Genomic DNA, 12497 nt, shown 5'->3' with positions numbered 1-12497 from the left:
CAGTGCACTGATGTTTATAGTTGGCACTGAGGCCTCAAGGACTTTTCAGCTGCCATATTCTTGCCAGTGTGCAGGAGCACAACAGGATAGGGGGAACATGGCTGGGACAAAGGATCCACAACTCCCCTTATGATTTGTACTTAGACTTAGGATTGAGGGTCAAATTGACCAATGAAGTATTCCATATCATGGAACGTCATGCCCAGTATAAAGATGAGAGTTAGCCAGAAAGAAGGGCCTTTGCTCTTCCAGGGCTCTCATTCTCAGACTCTCAGAGTGCTCTCTCTCTCTCGCTCTCTTTTCGGGCCTCTCGCTTGTCTGGGATTGCGGTGTCAGGACTTATCTGTTTCGAGATCATTAGTCTGTGACGAGACAGGCCTTGGTCAAGAAGCGGTGAGAAATTACACTGTGCATCACTTGTTTGTATATATTATTATCATGATACATATGTATATACATATTCATATATTAGTAGTAGTAGTAGTATTGAATTGTTCTTATCTCAACCCACGGGTCTTTTTCCCTTTTCCCCTTTAATTCTCTTTCTCATCCCCTGGGGGTGGGGGATGGTGAGTGAGCAGCTGTGTGGCATTTAGTTGCCGGCCAGCCTAAACCATGACAATATCTAATCGGAATTTCTCATGTTCTAACTTGTGTCTGTTGTCTCTCATCCTATCCCTGTGCACCTCTGAGAAGAAAATTACTCCATTCTCTGCACCTTCTCATTAGGTAGTTTTAGACAGCAAAAAGATCTCCCCTCAGCCTCCTAACGCTAAACAAACTCAGTTCTCAGCCTCTCCTTATATGTCATGTGCTCCAGGTTCCTATAATCATCTCAGTGGCCTTCCACTGGACTCACTCCACTATGTCCATAACTTCCTTGTACTGGGGAGCCCAAAACAGGACACATCACTTCACATGTAGTTTCACAATTGCCAAATAGAGAGGAAAAATCACTTTCTTCAATCTGCTGACTCCACTCTTGGTAATGCAGCCCAGGCTACTGTTAGCCTTCTTTGCTGCAAGGGCACTTTGCTGGCTCAACATTTTATCCACCAGGTCCCCTAGGTCTTTTTCTGCAAAGGTGCTTTCTAGTGAGCTAGCACCTAGCCTGTCCTGTTGCACTGGGTAATAATAAAGAGGACAAGCTGGCAAACTTACAGTGTCATCTTCTGAGCATGAAGCTATTATAAAGCCATCAAATGAGTTCCATTTGATTTCCAGCACGTTCTCTTTGTTCCCACATGTTTTGGGATAATGTGGGTCAAGCTTGCCTGTTTGGAAACAAGCAAACAACTATATCAAATCCCAGGTGAGCCATGGAATTACGGGGTGTTTTCAATCAACACCTGAGCCGGCTCCAAAGAGAAACACCTCTTTTTGCTTTGTACATTTCAAATGCCCCAAATGTTATCCAGAATACTCTCTGCTAAGAATGGGTTCTTGCTATCCCTGAAAAGCAAGTTTTAATCACATAACTGGAGAAAGTAGTCTGGTACTGTCTAGGCCCTGTCAAGTACACACTGCTAAGGGCCCAAGGCCCAAGCAGAAATTGAAACTGCTGAGGAAAGTAGGGATCAATTGGTTCAGCCACCAAAACAAAAATTAGAAGGGAAATTCTTCTGAGTGGACTGAATCTTTTACCTTTTTTTCATGATTTTTGGACAAAACAGAAACATCTTTTACTTTATTCTTGACCCGACACATTTCTTGCAAGAAGAATAAAACCCCTATTTATTTCTGGATTATTTTTTTTGGTCCCTGTACTGGTTTTGGCTGGGATGGGGTTAATTTTTTTCATAGCAGCCCATATGTTTCTATGTTTTGGATTTGTGACCAAAACATTGTTGATAAGACACCAATGTTGTAGCTACTGCTGAGCAGTGCTTGCACAGAGTCAAGGCTGCCTTTGTTCCTCACTGCTCCACCAGCAAGTAGTCTAGGGGTGGGCAAGAGGCTGGGAGAGGACACAAGTGGGACAGCTGACCCGAATTGACCAAAGAGATATTCCATGCCATATAATGTTATGCTCAGCAGTAAAAAGTGTGGATAGTCTTTCCAAGGTAGCTGTTGCTTGGAGACTGACTGGGAATCAATCTCCTGGTGGGAGGTGGTAAGTGACTGCCTTTGCATTACTCTTTTTTTTTTGTCTCCTTCACTTATTAAATTGTCTTTATCTTGACTCACAAATTTTCTCACTTTTATCTCCCCCATTCTGCTGTGTGGTGGAGTGAGCAAGCAGCTGGTGGGTACTCAGTTGCTGACCAGGGTCAACCTGCCACAGTCCCTTCAACTACTTTTTTCGATACAAAATGATATTTTGAAACAAATTGCAAACCCATTTTCTCTTCTGACAAGTTCAACATTTCTCTCTATTGTTTTGGAAACCCAAATCATTCACTGGATTCAATCTGCACTCAGTATTCCCTCTTCCAATGAAGACAGATCCGAATAGTGTAGTCATTGAGAAAAATCATCCAGTTACAGGAGTTAAGGAGCAGTGAGGACCTTATACTAAAAGGGGAATATTTTGGATAAGGAAAAATCCTGAATGCTGACTACACAGGTCACATGAGAGTCTGCCAGAAGTGGCTACAAATCAAAATCAATACATATATATTAGAAAACAATGATGGAGATTTGGTTACCATAAGAAAAGCATTCTTCTTTCACTTCCTCCTAGTAGGAATGTTGCCGAAAATCCGGAATAAGAAACTTATCAACACCGATGGGATGTAGATAAGCAGACACTTCTTTATCGCAGCGCCGGGTGCACGGGGGATATATCTCCTCCTAGCGTGCACACCTTGCACCAAAATTAAACTTCTTATATAGAGCTTACACATGCATAAACAAATTATTTCCCGAAAATCATTAGCATATTCTTCCCCTGTTTCCGATTCTGCGCAATAAAAGTTAGAATCATCTGGAAATGAGTCTGGGGTGTAATATGGGTAGGTGGTCTGTGAGTCGGTGGTCGCGATCTCCCCCTGCCGGAATTACCTTTTGCTTAAGTTCACGGTTTCTGGTAGCTACCTCATGGTTTCTTGGCAGGTACCCATAAATCGTTACGGCTGGCCTTCTTCATTCTCATTAATCCAAACCTTGATAGCTACATAGAATCATAGAATGGTTTGGGTTGGAAGGGACCTTAAAGATCATCTAGTTCCAACCCCTCCTGCCTCGGGCAGGGACACCTTCCACTAGGCCAGGTTACTCAAAATCTCATCCAACCTGGCCTTGAACGCTTCCAGGGATGGGGCATCCACAACTCCTCTGGGCAACCTGGTCCAGTGCCTCAGCATCCTCATAGTAAAGAATTTCTTCCTTATATCTAATCTAAATCTACCCTCTTTCAGGTTAAAACCATTACCCCTTGTCCTATCACTACACACTTGTAAAAAGTCCCTCTCCAGCTTTCTTGTAGGCCCCCTTTAGGTACTGGAAGACTGCTAGAAAGTCTCCCCAGAACCTTCTCTTCTCCGGGCTGAACAACCTCAACTCTCTCAGCCTGTCTTCATAGGAGAGGTGCTCCAGCCCTCGGATCATCTTTGTGACCCTCCTCTGGACCTGCTCCAACAGCTCCACGTCCTCCTTATGTTGGGGACCCCAGAACTGAACACAGTATTCCAGGTGGGGTCTCACGAGAGCAGAGTAGAGGGGCAGAATCCCCTCCCTCGACCTGCTGCCCACGCTGCTTTTGATACAGCCCAGGACACGGTTGGCTTTCTGGGCTGCCAGCGCACATTGCTGGCTCATGTTGAGCTTCTCATCAACCAACCCCCAAGTCCTTTTCCTCAGGGCGGCTCTCAATCCGTTCTGCGCCCAGCCTGTACTTGGGCTTGGGATTGCCCCAGCCCATGTGCAGGACCTTGCACTTGGCCTTGTTGAACTCATATACCTCAGATTCACAACTGACGTTCATTTTGACATGCATCTCTTTCTTCTAGCATTATCTGTCACTTTTGAACCAATATAAATTTATGGACTTGAAAACTCCATGTCTCTTAATAGAGCCATCAACAAAGAGTATTTTCGGTTTTGTTCACTCCAGATAAAACAGCACTGATTCACAGAAATACTGCATTGTAGTCTCTTGCATCTACCTTTCCTGCATAAGCCATTTCAGCATTAAAATCCCCAGTGACGTTTCATGAAAAGAGATGCAACGTATTCAAATATTGCTTTGCCATGGGCAAAACCATCTTGATTTGGGGAGTTTTTACTTAATATACTGTTAAGTAACACAAAGATCTTATCACTGATGAAAGGGGGAATAAAAGAGAGAACATAAACAAGCACAGAAATAAATACCTTTCCTCTCCATTTCATAGACTTGACTTCAGCCAAACACCTATCCTCCCTTTCTTAGTCTCAACTTCCCTTATGTTCATTACAAATTACACTCAGTCCATCTCAATTCCTTTGGTGAGGCGATAAGCAGGACAGGAGGTCAGGGTCATTGTGTAACAGGTTTTGTCTATCACTATGCTGCTTTACTTATTCTCCTCTGCTGCACTTCACATCTTATGCTCTTTTCCCTCTGCTCCAGCATGGGTTGTCCACGGGCTGCAGTCTTTCACAGGCGACTTTGCGCCAGCATGGGCCCTCTGTGAGCCATAGTCCCCTCCAAGGTGTATCCCTTTGGCATGGAGCATCTCCTTCCAAGAACATATCTCTAGTCATGTTTCCAACAGCAAGTCTTTAGCAGCACATCTCCAGCAGTGTCCTCAGCAGTGTGTCTCTTGCTGTTAGTGGCTTCAGCTTTCTTAGATATGTTTGTGTCCTGGTTTCAGCTGGGACAGAGTTAGCTCTTTTTAGCAGCTAGAAGAGCTCCGTGTTTTGGTTTTAGTCTGAGACTTGCTCTGAGAAGAACGCTGACGGCGCACTGATGTTTATAGTTGGCACTGAGGCCTCAAGGACTTTTCAGCTGCCGTGTTCTTGCCAGTGTGCAGGAGCACAACAGGATAGGGGGGAGCATAGCTGGGACAGAGGGTCCACGACTCTCCTTATGATTTGTACTTAGACTTAGGATTGAGGGCCAAACTGGCCAATGAAGTATTCCATATCATGCAGCGTCATGCCCAGTAAAAATTAGAGTCAGCCAGAAAGAAGGGCCTTTGCTCTTCTGGGACTCTCACTTTCAGACTCTCAGAGTGCTCTCTCTGTCTCGCTCTCTATTTTCGGGCCTCTTGCTTGTCCAGGATTGCGATATTGGGACTTATCTGTTTCGGGATTGTTAGGGATGAGACAGGCCTTGGCCAAGGGGTGGTGAGCAATTACACCGTATATCACTCGTTTGCATATATTTATCATTGTACATATCTGTATATATTCATATATTAGTAGCAATAGTATTAAATTGTTCTTATCTCAATCCACAGGTCTCTTGTGGGAACTACGGCTGGTCCGCAGATCCCAGGACAGAAGATGAAGAAACTGGCCTTGAATAAATTGCTGTGTACCCCTGCAGATCTGAAAACTCCCTGAACAGAAGTGGAAAACAACTTGCAGGTGCCTGGGAGAGCCAGGGAGCTGTAAGATAAGGAGGAACTGTAAGATAAGAGACTGGACTGTGTTTTTGCACTTTGTGATGTAATGAATTTGGCTTAGTTATGTAAGCGTTAGTGAGCGTGTGATCACCAATCATGTATTAGGCTAAGGCGCGTGAACAGCTGTAGTTAACCAACCACCTAATTGCTTGTGTCGCGTGCACTGTTAGAAGTAGTATAAAGGGTGCTGGAACTTGCAAGGAGGGGATTAATTAATTATATAATAAATCAATACTGCTTGAACCTGTGTATGTCGTGTCCGTCTCAACAGCAACATACAGCAACAGTCTCTTTCCCTTTTCTCCTTTGTGATGGTTTGATGTAGGGGGGTTCTGGTGGCAGGAGAGGGGATTTGCTCCCTGTGACTTCCCTGGTTTTGGAAGCGGGTCAGACCCGGTTCTGGCCACCAGATCGGACTCCCATCCCCCTCGGGGATAAGCCAATCAGCGCCTCTGCGAACTGCCCCACCTAAGTTGGGACAAAGGAACCGGAAAAGGTGCTCCGCCCAGGGGTGAGGAGAGAAGGGAGGAGGGCACTGCCCCCGCTCCCTGGCTGGGCAGCTGCCCGCGCCGGGCCGGCACCACCCACCGAGGATGGCCACAGCAGAGGCGCCCGGGGAACCCGGGGAGCGCCCTGCTCCTGGGGTGCCCACCGGGCCGAGCCCACCCAGAGAGGACCAAGATCCGAGAGAAATGGCCACACTGACACCAGGCCAGTGAAGAGGGAACAGACGAGGTGTGTGCTGGAGCTGAGCCTCCCCTGCAACCGGCGGCGAGACAGCAGGCGGCCCCCCTGCAGCCAGGACAGACTCGGTGGAGCAGAGATCCACCCGCAGCCCGTGGAGAAGCCCACGCCAGAGAAGAGATGCCTGGGCCTGAGGACAGTCGTGGAGCATGGGACGCATGACAAGGCACAGACACATCTAGAGTCCGTGGGAACCCCACGCCGGAGTGAGTGGCAACATCTCCCCAAGAATCCGTGACTGTGGTAAAGCCCACACTGGAGCAATCCGATGGGGAAGGACTGCACCCTGCGGGCAGGACCCACGCCGGAGAAGTCCGTGGACCTTCCTCGCGAGTAGGGGACTCACCGGAGCAAGGGAAAAAGGGTGCAAGGACTCCTCCCCTCCAAGAAAGGAGCAGCAGGAACAACATGGGATGAACTGACCTGCACTCCCCCATTCCCTGCCCCCCGAGCCGCCGGGGAGGAGGCAGAGCCGGGAAGAAAAGGAAAGGCGGGGGGAGGAGGTGCTGTTTTTAAGATCTGGCCTTGTTTCTTTTCATCCTCCCAAGTAACTGGTTCTGTTTGTCCTTATTCTTTTAAGTAACTCTTAATAAATTGCTTCGCTTTAAGAAAGCCGAGTCTGTTTTGCCTGGGACCATGGCCAGCGGGTGCTCCCTCTCCGCTCCCGTCTCGACCCCCAGTCCCCTTACCACATTTTTCTCCTCTCCACCTCATTGGGGAAGGAGTGAGAGAGAGCAGCTATGTGGAGTTTAGTTGCCAGATTGGCCTAAACCACGACATCCTTTAAATCCCTTTGTCATCCTCGGGGGGGTGGGTGGGGGAGGGTGAGTGAGCAGCTGTATGGAGTTTAGTTGCCGGAGCAGCCTAAACCATGACAGTTTGATGAGAGGAAACAGTCTCACGTTGCACCAGGGGAGGTTTAAATTGGATATTAGGAAAAATTTTTTCACTGGAAGAGTTATCAGGCATTGGAACAGGCTGGCCAGGGAAGTAGTTGAGTCACCAACCCTAGAGGTATTTAAGACATGTATATGTGGCACTTAAGGACATGGTTTAGTGGTAGACTTGGCAGTGTTAGGCTTACAGTTGGACTCGATCTTAAAGGTCTTTTCCAATCTAAATGATTCTATGATTTGAGCAGGGCACACATGCTCCTCTGTTTGGCTGAAGTTTTTGCACAGGATGAGTTGTTTCCATCAGTTTCAGAGCTGTCTGGAATCAGTCATGATTGGCACAGGGCAGTTCATGCATTCTTCTAGTTCTATGTAAGTATCATAAATCAATTGGTAGGTCAACTTGTACCTGTTATCTAATTTCTACATGATTCTAACTTATCCCTTCGGTCTTGGTACAGGATTATACAAGGAATTTCATAGCAGCATCTGGTTACTGTACGAGCATACTTTTCATTGAAATATTTCTTATAGCTTTATATTATTAAAATCAATTGCAAACTATATTAATTACAAACTATTGATTAAATTCTAATTACTAAAATTCTAAGTATCAGTAACATTTCCCCCCTTTGAAAGTGTTGAAAACTATTTCAATACTTTCACCACTTTTATCTTTACTGCTTAGCACTTATTCATTAGCATTTTCAAAGCTAAGATTTGTTTCAGCATATTTTGGTGGTGAACTTTAGTCTGGTGGAATAGTAGGTAACTCTCTCATGATTCTGCGACTGATTGCAATTCTGTTAGCAAACTGTTCTTCAAACAAGTATATAACAGCATGATCATCAGGAAGACAATTAGCAACAGAAACAGAGTTTTAATACAAGATTGGATCCAAGAGCTTAGATTCAGCCCAGCCCTTTTGAAATTTTTCTATCCAGTCTTCCAACATGTCTTCTCGGATGATTCTGTTTCTTTTTCAATTTTTCCTAACAAATCCAAGTCATGCTCTACATCCTGAGTAACGTTTGGAATGTGTATACAGCAGTGGTCTAATTTATCCTTGAGATATCCACATACCCCATGTTCTTTGAGTAAAGCGTGTCTAAAGCCATTCTATTTTGAAGTGCCATTCTAGATGTTGCCTGCAGTTGAATGCTCAATTCTTTGAACCCTTTCTTTGTAACATTTGCTAACTTTTCTACTTGACTTGTTTAAATGATACAGCCATTCTCTGTTTCTATATGAGGCTATAGGATTTAAAAGAGACTCAAGAGTCCAGCTGACTTTTAGTCCTGTTGATGGTTCGTTCCAAGTGTCCATCTGTCTCGGACCTTTAGTTCGTTTTAGATTTAGCTTTTCTAGGGGTCCTTAAATGGTGATTTTTTCCAATTTGGACACAATGTTGGCATGCCTAAGGTAATTTGTTTAACTTTACCATCTAATGTAAGTGAGTTGTCCAGGTCCCATCATTTAATGCCCAAACCAAGTGTCCAGGACTTTGGATCGTACTATTTTTACAACTTAGGAATGTTCCTTTTTTAATCCGATAATCTGCAGTCAATCGAAGATCATTTTTGAGTCCTCGACAGAAACACCCATACCTCACTGCAGCTGCTAAAGGGGGAATTTCTTGTATTACTTTACTTACGGTACTACAATTGTAAACTTTTCACATTTCCACCAAGATACTGAACACCTTTCCGGTTCCTTTGTCCGACATAAATAGGGCAATTCGCAGAGGCGCCGATTGGCTCAAGCCCCGAGGGGGATGGGAGTCCGGTCTGATGGGCAGCTTCTGCCACCCGGACCTCCCCCCCCCCTTCAAACCATAACACCACGTAAAACACCAAGGGGTTTTTGCCATGTATTGAAATTGGGAGAATATAGTCAGGACCAAATTGATTCCCAAGTAGGTTGTCTTTTTGTGAAGTTTGAACGCTTTCTTTGCATTTCCATTCCATTACCATACGGCTCACATTTCCTTCATTGGTTCATCATAAGAACACCATCCATAACCATATCCTGAATCTAGTCCTGTCCAACCTCCACTGATGTCTACGAGTTTGAATTCAGTAATTTTGTACATTCATCCTTACTTCCTGGGGGACTCATTGTTTCTAATATATCTCACTTGTTCATACCATTGAGTCACCGGCTGTTGTTCACAGCGAGCGGTCTCATTTTTATGTTCCTGATTTGTCAAATTCATAGTTAAGATTCCCCATGGAATGGATTCACCTACTGCTCTTGGTATTGGTAAACAAGCAGGTAATTTGTGAACATTCTGCAAATTGGCAAATCCTTTGATTAATCCTAATATCAAATTTTCCTCAGAGGTTTGTTTGGGAATTTCAATCACTTGTTCTGTTTCTAGTTGTCTTTTGTTCCTACTCACCAAAGTCAGCCCACGATTTCACCAGTACTACCTTCCAGCATAAGATGCAAGAACAATCAAAAACAGATATGAGAAATTAGACATGTTTCAGAGTCAGTTTCAAAGTCTCTGGGTCACGATTCACAATTTTCCAGGGTGCTGGTGCTTTCTTCACTCGAGTGTAATGTATCCAAGCTGTAGATTCTGCATCTTGACTGCTGTGAAGGTTGTCAACAGTATCTGGAAAGGTCCTTTCCAGCGCTCTTGCAGAGGTTCAGAAGTCCACGTCTTTACGTAGACATAATCTCCTGGTTGGAAATCATGCACTGGAGTGTCTAAAGATAAAGGTCGATTCAAATGACAGCACTCCGAATTGCAGCCAAGGTTTTCCCTAGAGAAAGGAAATAGTTATATACATCTTGTTTTCCTTTTACATGCATATTTGGATTTGGTTCCGGGGACTCATAAGGTTTTCCGTACAACATTCATAAGGACTGATAGAGGTTCCACTCTTTGGCTGTACTCTGACTCGAAGTAATGCCAAAGGTAATGCTTGAGGCCATTTTAAATTTGTTTCTTGACAATTTTACTTATTTGTCTCTTTAGAGTCTGATTCATTCTTTCTACCTTTCCACTGGATTGTGGCCTCCAAGATGCATGTAAGTCCCAGGCAATGCCTAATACTTTGCTAACGCTTTGGACTACTTCAGCAACAAAGTGTGGACCTCTGTCAGAAGAAATCCCAATTGGAACTCCACATCTTCGAATTGTTTCTTGTAGTAACCATTTTACTACTTCTTTTGCTTGTGTGGTGCGACAGGGAAGAGCTTCAGGCCATCCTGTAAAAGTATCAACCCCCACCAGGACATACCGGTACCCATTCTGTCTAGGTAATTCTGAGAAATCTACTTGCCAATAATCTCCAGGTTCTGTACCAGATTTTAACTTACCCATTTGGGCTCTTTTCTTGATTACTAGATTATTTTTCAAACATATTTGACATTTTGCAGTTATCATTTTAGCTAATCCTAGCATTTTAACCGATACTACTTGTTTCTGTAAGGAAGTTACTAAAGCTTCTACTCCCCAGTGACATTCCTGATGCTTTGTTTGAATTATTTCTCTCATCAGAATGGGTGGGATCACTACTTGTCCACTAGGGTTTACCCACCATCCAGCTAAGTTTTTCTTAGCGTTTAATAATTGGCCTAACTTATCATCTTCCTCTGAATATTTGGCTTTTCCCTAGGGAGGGCTACTGTTTTGGAGGGAATTAATGCCATTTGGAACGCTTGGTTCTTTGCTACTTTCTTTGCTGTTCTATCAGCTAAATCATAGAATCATAGAATCATAGAATGGTTAGGGCTGAAAGGGACCTTCAAAGGTCATCTAGTCCAACCCCCCTGCAAGGAACAGGGATATCTCCAACTAGATCAGGTTGCTCAGGGCCTCGTCCAACATGGCCTTGAATGTCTCCAGGGATGGAGCATCCACCACCTCTCTGGGCAACCTGTTCCAGTGTTCTACAACTCTCATGGTAAAAAATTTTTTCCTAATATCCAATCTGAATCTACCTCCCTCTATTTTAAAACCATTACCCCTTGTCCTATCACAACAGGCCCTCCTGAACAGCCTCTCCCCATCTTTCCTGTAGGCCCCCTTGAGGTACTGGAAGACCGCTATAAGGTCACCCCGGAGCCTCCTCTTCTCCAGGCTGAACAACCCCAACTCTTTCAGCCTGTCCTCATAGGAAAGGTGCTCCAGCCCTCTTATCATCTTCGTGGCCCTCCTCTGGACCCTCTCCAACTGGTCCATGTCCTTCTTATGTTGGGGGCTCCAGAACTGGACGCAGTACTCCAGGTGAGGTCTCACGAGGGCAGAGTAGAGGGGAAGAATCACCTCCCTCGACCTGCTGGCCACGCTCCTCTTGATGCATCCCAGGACGTGGTTGGCCTTCTGGGCCGCAAGAGCACATTGCCGGCTCATATTGAGCTTCTCGTCCACCAGTACTCCCAAGTCCTTCTCCTCAGGGCTGCTCTCGATCCATTCACCACCCAGTCTGTATTTGTGCCTGGGATTGCCACGACCCAGATGTAGGACCTTGCATTTGGCCTGGTTGAACTTCATGAGGTTGACACGGGCCCACCTCTCCAGCCTGTCGAGGTCCCTCTGGATGGCATCCCTCCCTTCCAGCGTGTCGACGGCACCACACAGCTTGGTGTCATCGGCGAACTTGCTGAGGGTGCACTCCATGCCACTGTCCACGTCACCGACAAAGATGTTGAGGAGGGCTGGGCCCAACACGGACCCCTGAGGGACGCCACTCGTGACCGGTCTCCACTTGGACATCAAGCCGTTGACCACTACTCTCTGAGTGCGGCCATTGAGCCAACTCCTTATCCACCGAGTGGTCCATCCAGCAAACCCATGCCTCTCTAGTTTAGAGAGAAGAATGTCGTGCGGGACAGTGTCAAAAGCTTTGCACAAGTCCAGGTAGATGATATCTGTTGGTCGACCCTTGTCCACCAATGCTGTCACCCCATCATAAAAGGCCACCAAGTTGGTCAGGCACGATCTGCCTTTGGTGAAACCATGTTGGCTGTCACCCACCACCTCCTTGCTCTCCATGTGCCTTAGCATGGTTCCCAGGAGAATCTGCTCCATGACCTTGCCAGGCACAGAGGTGAGGCTGACCGGTCTGTAGTTGCCCGGGTCCTCCTTGTTCCCCTTTTTAAAAATGGGGGTTATGTTCCCTCTCTTCCAGTCATCGGGGACCTCGCCAGACCGCCACGACTTCTCAATACAATGGCCAGTGGCTTGGCAACTTCATCCGCCAGTTCCTTCAGGACCCGCGGATGGATCTCATCAGGTCCCATGGACTTGTGCACCTTCAAGTTCCTCAGATGTTCTCGAACCTGCTCTTCAAGT

The sequence above is a fragment of the Tauraco erythrolophus genome, unplaced genomic scaffold (assembly GCF_009769465.1).
Source record: "Tauraco erythrolophus isolate bTauEry1 unplaced genomic scaffold, bTauEry1.pri scaffold_37_arrow_ctg1, whole genome shotgun sequence".
Taxonomy (NCBI): Eukaryota; Metazoa; Chordata; class Aves; order Musophagiformes; family Musophagidae; genus Tauraco; species Tauraco erythrolophus.
Note: the sequence above shows the minus strand (reverse complement) of the source record.